Genomic DNA, 8,924 nt, shown 5'->3' on the forward strand with positions numbered 1-8,924 from the left:
AGTGGGTGGGGAGAGAGAGGGGGTGGGGAGAGAGAGGGGGTGGGGAGAGAGAGGGGGTGGGGAGAGAGAGGGGGTGGGGAGAGAGAGGGGGTGGGGGGAGAGAGGGGGTGGGGGGAGAGAGAGAGGGGGTGGGGAGAGAGAGGGGGTGGGGGAGAGGGAGAGGGGTTGGGGAGAGAGAGAGGGGTTGGGGAGAGAGAGAGGGGGTGGGGAGAGGAGAGAGGGGTGGGGAGAGAGAGAGGGGGTCGGGAGAGAGAGAGGGATGAGGAGAGAGAGGGGGGTGGGGAGAGAGAGAGTGGGGTGGGGAGAGAGAGAGTGGGGTGGGGAGAGAGAGAGGGAGGTGGGGAGAGGGGTGGGGTGGGGAGAGAGAGGGGGGTGGGGAGAGAGAGGGGTTGGGGAGAGAGAGGGGTGAAGGAGAGAGAGGGGTTGGGGAGAGAGAGGGGATGGGGAGAGAGAGGGGTTGGGGAGAGAGAGGGGGGTGGGGAGAGAGAGGGGGGTGGGGAGAGAGAGGGGGGTGGGGAGAGAGAGGGGGGTGGGGAGAGAGAGGGGGGTGGGGAGAGAGAGGGGGGTGGGGAGAGAGAGGGGGTTGGGGAGAGAGAGGGGGGTGGGGAGAGAGAGGGGGGTGGGGAGAGAGAGGGGGTGGGGAGAGAGAGGGGGTGGGGAGAGAGAGGGGGGTGGGGAGAGAGAGGGGGGTGGGGAGAGAGAGGGGGTGGGGAGAGAGAGGGGGTGGGAGAGAGAGGGGGGTGGGGAGAGAGAGGGGGGTGGGGAGAGAGAGGGGGGTGGGGAGAGAGAGGGGGGTGGGGAGAGAGAGGGGGGTGGGGAGAGAGAGGGGGTGGGGAGAGAGAGGGGGGTGGGGAGAGAGAGAGGGGTGGGGAGAGAGAGGGGGGTGGGGAGAGAGAGGGGGTGGGGAGGGAGAGGGGTTGGGGAGAGAGAAGAGGTGGGGAGAGAGGGGGGTGGGGAGAGGGAGTTGGGGAGAGAGAGGGGGTGGGGAGAGAGAGGGGGGGGAGAGAGAGGGGGTGGGGAGAGAGAGGGGGTGGGGAGAGAGAGGGGGTGGGGAGAGAGAGGGGGTGGGGAGAGAGAGGGGGTGGGGAGAGAGAGGGGGTGGGGAGAGAGAGGGGGTGGGGAGAGAGAGGGGGTGGGGAGAGAGAGGGGGTGGGGAGAGAGAGGGGGTGGGGAGAGAGAGAAGGGGGTGGGGAGAGAACGGGGTGGGGAGAGAACGGGGTGGGGAGAGAAGGGGGTGGGGAGAGAAGGGGGTGGGGAGAGAGAGAAGGGGTGGGGAGACAGAGGGTGGTGGGGAGAGAGAGGGGTTGGGGAGAGAGGTGGGATGAGGAGAGAGAGTGGTGTGGGGAGGGCGAGAGGGGGGGTGGGGAGAGAGAAAGGGAGGTGGGCAGAGGGGGGGGTGGGGAGAGAGAGGGGGGTGGGGAGAGAGTGGGGAGAGAGAGGGGTTGGGGAGAGAGAGGGGTTGGGGAGAGAGAGGGGTTGGGGAGAGAGAGGGGTTGGGGAGAGAGAGGGGTTGGGGAGAGAGAGGGGGGTGGGGAGAGAGAGGGGGGTGGGGAGAGAGAGGGGGGTGGGAGAGAGAGGGGGGTGGGGAGAGAGAGGGGGGTGGGAGAGAGAGGGGGGTGGGGAGAGAGAGGGGGTGGGGAGAGAGAGTGGGGTGGGGAGAGAGAGTGGGGTGGGGAGAGAGAGTGGGGTGGGGAGAGAGAGGGGGTGGGGAGAGAGAGGGGGTGGGGAGAGAGAGGGGGTGGGGAGAGAGAGGGGGTGGGGAGAGAGAGGGGGTGGGGAGAGTGAGGGGGTGGGGAGAGAGAGGGGGTGGGGAGAGAGAGGGGGTGGGGAGAGAGGAGGGGTGGGGGGAGAGAGAGAGAGAGAGAGGCGGAGAGAGAGAGAGAGGAGGGGGAAATAGAAAGAGGAAGGGGGATAGAGAGAGGAGGGGGGATAGAGAGAGGAGGAGGGATGGAGAGAGGAGAGGGGATAGAGAGAGGAGGGGGGATAGAGAGAGGAGGGGGGATAGAGAGAGGAGGGGGGATAGAGAGAGGAGGGGGGATAGAGAGAGGAGGGGGGATAGAGAGAGGAGGAGGGATAGAGAGAGGAGGGGGATAGAGAGAAGAGGGGGGATAGAGAGAGGAGGGGGGATAGAGAGAGGAGGGGGGTTAAAGAGAGGAGGCGGGTTAGAGAGAGGAGGGGGGATAGAGAGTGGAGGGGGGATAAAGTGTGGAGGGGGGATAGAGAGTGGAGGGGGGATAGAGAGTGGAGGGGGGATAGAGAGTGGAGGGGGGATAAAGTGTGGAGGGGGATAGAGAGAGGAGGGGGGTTAGAGAGTGGCGGGGGGATCGAGAGAGGAGGGGGGATAGAGAGAGGAGGGGGGATAGAGAGTGGAGGGGGGATAGAGAGTGGAGGGGGGATAGAGAGAGGAGGGGGGATAGAGAGTGGAGGGGGGATCGAGAGAGGAGGGGGGGATAGAGAGAGGAGGGGGGATAGAGAGAGGAGGGGGGATAGAGAGTGGAGGGGGGATCGAGAGAGGAGGGGGGATAGAGAGGAGGGGGGATAGAGAGTGGAGGGGGGATAAAGAGTGGAGGGGGGATCGAGAGAGGAGGGGGAATAGAGAGAGGAGGGGGGATAAAGAGTGGAGGGGGGATCGAGAGAGGAGGGGGGATAGAGAGAGGAGGGGGGATAGAGAGTGGAGGGGGGATAAAGAGTGGAGGGGGGATAAAGAGTGGAGGGGGGATCGAGAGAGGAGGGGGGATAGAGAGAGGAGGGGGGATAGAGAGTGGAGGGGGGATAAAGAGTGGAGGGGGATAGAGAGAGGGCTGGATGTACCCGGGAAATAAAGGCTTTTATTGCCAACAATAACGGAGCTACTATATACAATATACAATCCCAGACTAAAGGGTCACCCGGCAGTGCAGTGACCTTTATACCTCTCCCAGAAGGCGGAGCCAACTGGGGTGTACCATAGGACTATATTAACAGGTAGAACAGCCCAACCTGAACCCCAACAGTCACATATCTACAGACTCATAGTACTGGCCAGACCATGGCTCAGCACTCCTGGTGGTAACCAACAATGGTTCACCACATTCACCCCTCCTTTTAAAACAAAGGCCGGCGGGGGGCACAAAAAAAACAGAACAACTGTTCATCTGTCTATAAGTTCAAATGGTTTGGGGGACTGCACCGTCGCTGCGACCTCCTCAACACCGGCGATGACGCCGGTTCAGGCAATCGCGGTGACCTTCTCTCCAAGGCAGTGTCCAGTGACTCCTCCAGTTCCTCACGGGCCGGTAGACCACGAGGTAGTGACAATCCACTGGACTCGAGCACGCCTCGAGGTGGCGACAATCTCCTGGACTCAGGCAAGCTGTACACGGGAGTAAGAGGGTTAAGTGGTGGTCCCGATACTGCCCGCGCCGTGTCAGGAGGAGCGATAATGGTCGGGGGGTCCCTAACTGGGGGTGTGGGAGCGACTGGGGTTTCCAAGCCCCCTGCTGGCGCCAGATCTCGAATCGAGACCGTGTCCTCTCGCCCGTCAGGATATGCCACATAGGCATATTGAGGGTTGGCATGGAGGAGATGGACCTGTTCAACCAAAGGGTCGGACTTGCGGGTCCTAACATGCCGCCGCAGGAGGACAGGTCCTGAGTACGTCAACCAAGACGGTAATGAGGTCCCAGAGGAAGACTTCCTAGGGAATGAAAACATTCTCTCATGAGGAGTAGCGTTGGTTGCCGTGCACAGGAGTGAGCGTATGGAGTGGAGCGCATCAGGGAGTACCTCTTGCCAACGGGAGACTGGAAGACCTTTAGACCTCAATGCCAGTAAGACAGCCTTCCAGACTGTAGCATTCTCTCGTTCAACCTGTCCGTTACCCCTTGGGTTGTAGCTTGTGGTTCTACTAGAGGCAATCCCATATGAGAGCAGGTATTGCCTCAAGTCATCGCTCATGAACAACGAGCCCCTATCGCTGTGGATATAACAGGGGTAACCGAACAGAGTCAAAAGATCCCGTAATGCCTTGATAACCGTGGCAGCGGTCATATCAGAACAGGGAATGACAAAAGGGAATCGTGAGTACTCATCAATCACATTGAGGAAGTACACGTTCCGATCTGTCGAGGGAAGGGGGCCCTTGAAGTCCACACTCAGTCTTTCGAAAGGACGAGTGGCCTTAATGAGGTGTGCCCTGTCAGGTCGGTAGAAGTGCGGTTTGCATTCCGCGCATACCTGGCAGCTTCTGGTTATGGACCTGACATCCTCCACCGAGTAGGGTAGATTCCGGGCCTTTATAAAGTGGAAGAGCCGGGTGACCCCCGGATGGCAGAGGTCATTGTGGAGAGCCTGTAATCGATTCTCCTGCACACTAGCGCATGTTCCACGCGACAGGACGTCCGAGGGCTCGTTGAGCTTCCCTGGACGGTACATGATATCATAATTGTAGGTGGAGAGTTCGATTCTCCACCTCAAGATTTTATCATTCTTGATCTTACCCCGTAACGTGTTGTTGAACATGAACGCCACGGACCGCTGGTCCGTGAGCAGAGTGAACCGTTTTCCCGCCAAGTAGTGGCGCCAATGCCGAACGGCCTCCACAATGGCCTGGGCCTCCTTTTCCACCGCAGAATGCCGAATTTCAGGGCCTTGGAGAGTGTGAGAGAAAAAGGCGACGGGCCTGCCCGCCTGGTTAAGTGTGGCGGCCAGGGCGAAATCAGATGCATCACTCTCCACCTGGAAGGGGATGGACTCATCAATAGTGTGCATCGTGGCTTTCGCGATGTCGGCTTTTATTCTTGCAAAGGCTAAGCGAGCCTCTGTTGTTAGGGGAAAGGAGGTAGACTTGATGAGTGGACGGGCTTTGTCCGCGTAATTGGGAACCCACTGTGCATAGTATGAGAAGAAGCCTAAGCATCTTCTCAGTGCTTTGATGCTAGTGGGCAGGGGGTGTTCGAGGAGGGGACGCCTATGGTCTGGATCAGGGCCAAGGACCCCATTTTCCACCACGTATCCGAGGATAGCAAGGCGGCGCGTGCGAAATACACACTTCTCCCTGTTGTAGGTCAGATTCAGGCGAGATGCAGTGCGTAAGAATCTAAGAAGGTTGGCATCGTGGTCCTGCTGGTCATGGCCGCAGATGGTGACGTTATCCAGGTACGGGAAGGTAGCCCGCAGTCCGTTCTGGTCCACCATTCGGTCCATAGCACGCTGGAAGACCAAGACCCCATTCGTGACACCAAAGGGAACCCTTAAAAAGTGGTACAGGCGACCATCCGCCTCAAAGGCCGTGTATTGTCGGTCCTCTGGGCGAATGGGGAGCTGGTGTTAGCAGACTTCAAGTCGATGGTGGAGAACACCCGCTACTGCGCAATCTGATTGACCATGTCAGATATGCGCGGGAGGGGATACGCATCCAGCTGCGTGTATCTGTTAATGGTCTGACTATAGTCTATGACCATCCGGGGTTTGTTCCCATTCTTAACCACCACGACTTGCGCTCTCCATGGACTAGCGCTAGGTTGGATGATCCCTTCCTTGAGGAGCCGCTGAACTTCAGATCGAATGAAGATTCGATCCTCAGCGCTGTAACGCCTGCTCTTGGTTGCGATGGGCTTGCAGCCTGGCACAAGATTCTGGAATAGGGAGGGTGTGGTAATCCTGAGCGTCGAGAGACTACATGTGCAGCGCGTTGGACAATTTAGAGGCTGCAGTGCTCCCACTGAAAGCGGAGGGAGTGGCCCATCGTACTGCAGGGTTACACTCTTCAGGTGGACCATAAAATCTAGTCCTTGGAGTATCGGCGCACAAAGGTGCGGTAACACAAGGAGCCTGAAGCTCTCGTAAACCATGCCCTGCACCGTCAGGTTGACCACGCAGCTCCCTCGCACGGTGACAGACCGGGACCATGACGCCATCGAAATTGTCTGCTTGACAGTCCGAATCTGGAGACCGCACCGCTTCATGGTGTCAGGGTGAATGAAGCTCTCCGTGCTCCCGCTGTCAAACAAACAATAAATCTGGCGTCCGTTTACCTGTATGTCCATCATGGACTTGTCGAGTCTGTGAGGCTTGGCCTGGTCCAGGATGATTGACGCCACCGTTGGATCGTGGGTGCAACTGCAGGCAGCTGAGATGGTTGATGACGGCCCCTGCTGGTCATTTGCGGTCGGTGCCGACCAAAATGGCTGCCCCCATAGGTCGCACGTGGTCGATGGCGCCAAAAACAGCGGCCCCTGCAGGTCGCACGTGTCTTGCGACTCCGTCGTTAGGAATGGCGACGCGCTGGAATCGCACGTGGTGGAAGACCTCGCAGACGCTGAAGACAGGGAGACCGGCTCCGAGGAATCACATGCCGCACTGCTATGTTTGGAGGGTGGTTTGGTCCGGCAGACTTTGGAATAATGTCCCTTCTTGCCACAGGCGGAGCACAATACCGCTTTAGCTGGACATCGCTGCCGAGGGTGTTTCACCCCCCACACAGAAGTAACACCGCGGGCCACCTGGAGCTGCTGCCGTCGTCAGGTCCGAGGCTGGAAACGCAATCGCGCAGTTTTTCGAACCCGCTGAATAAAGTGGAGTCTGCGGCTGCACCTGCCACAATGTCCCCACGCGGTCGTCGGGGTACATCTCCAGACTTTTGGAGGCCGTTTCTAGAGCGTCAGCTAACTCTATGGTTTTAGTGAGGTCGAGGTTACCTTGCTCCAGCAGCCGAAGGCGGAAGTACGACGAGCCGATTCCCGCCACGAACGCATCTCGAACTAGGTCGCTCATGTACTGGGCTGCCGACACTGGCTTGCAGTTGCAGGCTCTGGCTAGCTGCTGAAGTTCACACAGGTACTGTTCTGTCGTTTCGCCGGGCTGCCGCCGTCGAGTGGCTAGAAGGTGTCGAGCATGGATCTCATTCGGCGGTTTGTTGTATCGCTTATTGAGAAGCTCGATGGCCCCTTTGTAGTCCTGGGCCTCACGGATCGCTAAGTATACAGCGTCGCTTACCCTCGCGTGGAGGACCCGGAGTCTGTCGGCGTCGTTGTGGACCGCTGTGGAGGCGTCGAGGTAATCTTAGAAACACTTCAACCAGTGGTCGAAAGTGTTCGATGCTCCCGCCGCACGTGGGTCCAACGTAAGCCGTTCGGGTTTCAGCATTTGCTCCATGGTTTTCTTTTGGGTTTTTTTTGTCAAAAAAAAAGTTTTCTTGTTGGCAATAAAATTGATGCGCGATAAATCACACGGGAGGCAGGATGTACCCGAGAAATAAAGGCTTTTATTGCCAACAATAACGGAGCTACTATATACAATATACAATCCCAGACTAAAGGGTCACCAGGCAGAGCAGTGACCTTTATACCTCTCCCGGAAGGCGGAGCCAACTGGGGTGTACCATAGGACTATATTAACAGGTAGAACAGCCCAACCCTAACCCCAACAGTAACATATTTACAGACTCATAGTACTGGCCAGACCATGGCTCAGCACTCCTGGTGGTAACCAACAATGGTTCACCACAGTTTATGATGTAGAGATGTCGGCGTTGGACTGGGGTAAGCACAGTAAGTCTCACAGCACCAGGTTAAAGCCCAACAGGTTTATTTGGTAGCTGCCAAATAAACCTGCTGGACTTTAACCTGGTGTGAGACTTTTTACTGAAAGGTTTACCCTGTATCCTCAGGCTGTGACCCTTGGTTCTGGATTCCCCTAAGCATAACAACATAACACTGTTTTTATTGAGTGCTTTAGCATTATAACAGATCTGGCTGCAGCATTGGCAAGTGTCAGATATCGGCTCTTTAACTTGTTTGAAGAGCAGATGTTGTGAACAGTTGGGGGCAGTGTTACCATTAATGGAGAGGAGGTTGTTCTCGTAAAGGAACCAAGCTGCTGTGTAATTACAGCAGATCACCACCGGGAGCAGCAAACACCAACAACCCAGACACCAACCACAGGAAAACCTGAACCTCTCAACGTGGGCATCAGAAAAGCGCCAAGCAGAGTCAGAGGGACACTCTGAACCCTTGTTTCTAACCTCAAACTCCAGGCAATCCTTTCCCGCCCCACCATCCCACTCTGGAACCGTGTTGAGAAGCTCACTCCTGGGGGTCTTCTGTCGAAGCTGCAGCCCACCACTCCATTTTCCGCAGCACATTCTGCATAAAGCAGGTACTCCTGAAGCTCCAGCCATGTGCAAGCCAGGGAGAAGCTCACTTTGTAAAGAAAGCGGGTTGGATCGGTGGGGGTGGGGGTGGTGGGGGCCTGGTATCAGGTGATTGTAGTGGTGGGAGTCGAGGCAAGTCAGTGGGGTGGATTAGGTGATTAGTCCGGGCATTGGGTTGTTGTGGTTGGTCAGTGTGATGGGAGAGGGGTTCACTCAATGTCAGGGTCAGTTCAATGGTGGGGAGTCTCGTGTGAGGTCAGTACTATTGATACCAAGGAGTCAGACATTCTCTCTTCCAGCTTCTTCCGTTGGGAAAAAGATACAAAAGTCTGAGGTCACGCACCAACTGCACGGTAGCGCAGTGGTTAGCACTGCTGCTTCACAGCTCCAGGGTCCCGGGTTCGATTCCCGGCTCGGGTCACTGTCTGTGTGGAGTTTGCACCTTCTCCTCGTGTCTGCGTGGGTTTCCTCCGGGTGCTCCGGTTTCCTCCCACAGTCCAAAGATGTGCGGGTTAGGTTGATTGGCCAGGTTAAAAATTGCCCCTTAGAGTCCTGAGATGCGTCGGTTAGAGGGATTAGTGGGTAAATATGTGGGGGTAGGGCCTGGGTGGGATTGTGGTCGGTGCAGACTCGATGGGCCGAATGGCCTCCTTCTGCACTGTAGGGTTTCTATGATTTCTATGATTTCTAACTCAAGAACAGCTTCTTCCTGGCTGCTGTCAGACTTTTGAATGGACCTACCTCGCATTAAGTTGATCTTTCTCTACACCCTCGCTATGACTGTAACACTCCA

This window comes from Mustelus asterias, chromosome 25 (genome assembly GCF_964213995.1).
Source record: "Mustelus asterias chromosome 25, sMusAst1.hap1.1, whole genome shotgun sequence".
NCBI lineage: Eukaryota > Metazoa > Chordata > Chondrichthyes > Carcharhiniformes > Triakidae > Mustelus > Mustelus asterias.